The sequence below is a fragment of the Podarcis liolepis genome (genome assembly GCF_965112155.1).
Source record: "Podarcis liolepis genome assembly, chromosome: 6".
Lineage (NCBI taxonomy): Eukaryota > Metazoa > Chordata > Lepidosauria > Squamata > Lacertidae > Podarcis > Podarcis liolepis.
Genome location: NC_139559.1, coordinates 84,798,461 through 84,800,183, shown reverse-complemented (window position 1 = coordinate 84,800,183; position 1,723 = coordinate 84,798,461). Strand labels below are relative to the sequence as shown.

Here is a 1,723-nt window from a genome sequence, read left to right as displayed (position 1 = left end):
ATAAACAATAAATAAACCACATAAAAAAAATACACAACCAAATGGGAAACAATTTCCACATAAAATCTAAAACGAAGAATACAGCATTAATATCACAGTTTAAAATGGCATAGGTAGAAAAATGACAGCATTTTTAAAATTATTTTTTTAAAAGGAGCCCTCTCTGTCCAGCAGCAGCAGCAGCTGCAGCAGTACTTTATAGTGCCCATCAGTCCCTGCCCTGGGCCAGGTGGTAAATGGCAGGATTGGGGCCCTCAGGTGCTGAGCAGGGGAGTCCTCCTGGGTGGTAGCCGCAGCAGCAGTTCTTATTGGCCTGTCAGGCCCCGCCCTAGGCCAGGTGTTGAGTGGCAGGACTGGGGCCCTCAGACGGCTATCGAACCTCTGGTTAACCCAATACCCCTTAATCTGATCTTCTAAGTCAATATCAGAATAATCAGACATACTGGGATCTCTGATGAATCCAAAAAATCTCTCCTGGACTCATGTCCGCGTTTCCTGGTCCGACGGGATCTCTTCTTCCTGCGCTGTGACCTATGAGATTCAGGACACAAGGAACTGTCAGAAAAACTAGCGGTGGGAGACCTACCTCAGCGCCAAACCATCTGAGAACGGCGATGAGAAGAACAAGATTTTGCTATGCGCACCTCAGCCTGCTCCAAGCACTGCCTTAAATGGGCAATAGTTCTGTCCCTGTTGTCCCTTCCCTAGTGACCAAGAAGAGGAATATTTGTTATGTTGTAAACAAAATCTGTCCTTTTTTTCCTTATGGGGTATGCAAGAGCCTGCATAGAGTCTTTAAGTGGGTTCCCTATTGGTAGGAGAAAATAACAGAGGCCAACCAGAGAATATTGAGAAGCAAAGCGGCTAGTAAGCCTGATCTTTATTAAACGGTTGCAACAGGGTGCTCCCTTCACACACAGGAGGACGGAGGAGGACCCAGAACAAAGGTGTGCCTGCCCTTATATAGACATTTTAAATTCCCTGCCCTGGAGCTCAAGACTACCCCTCCATACATCATACATACATCACAGAAGGGGTGTAACCCAAAAACACTCCCCACAAACATCATACCTACATCACAGAAAAGGTGGTCTACAACAGCAATTTGAATGCTGTTGTTTTTCCTGTCTGCCGGGTTATCTAATAATGCCTTATCTGATTGCCTTTCCCGGTAGTCTGGCCATTCCCTTGAAATGGTGATTACCCAATTCCTGAGACAATTCCCTCACACCCTCCCTCCTTGCAGAGAAAACATTTGGGTGGTTTGGGACTCAAAATAGTTTCAGGTCGGTCTTCCTGTGCTGCTCCAGACATGTGGTCCCCACATCCATCTACATGCTTGGCTGGTAAACCTATGAACATTTATTATATATATAAGACCTTACATTTTTTATTACAGTTAGAAGAGGAATAATCAGGGGAGAAAGGGGAGAAAGGGGGGAAGGACTCACCCGACGTCCGGAGGAGAGAGCTGACCGCTTGATGGTGGTCACAAGGCTCCCAGATGCTGTTGCCTTCTTGCCTCCAGTAGAAACACGTTGTGGGGGCACACTTCCTCCCCAAAGAGAGCACCCTCTTCTTAATCTTTTTGGTGACCTGCACGGCTCAGCTAGGAGCACCCCTTACGCGTGTGAGGTGGAGAAATGACCCCTTGTTGTTCGGTTCTGCTAGCAGGCGGCATGATGGTGCTAATATTGTTGCTACTGTTACTAGTACAATATAT

At 46.7% G+C, this 1,723-nt stretch overlaps 1 long non-coding RNA gene across 1 annotated transcript; it reads right to left on the bottom strand.

Annotated features, from left to right (window-relative positions):
• Positions 1-429: 429 nt before the first annotated feature.
• LOC310708515 lies at positions 430-1,511 on the bottom strand. Its single transcript, XR_014527077.1, has 3 exons — positions 1,452-1,511; positions 645-704; positions 430-531 (listed from the first exon to the last, which is right to left on the bottom strand). It is a non-coding gene; the product is annotated as an uncharacterized lncRNA (long non-coding RNA).
• Between the last annotated feature and the right edge of the window lie 212 nt (positions 1,512-1,723).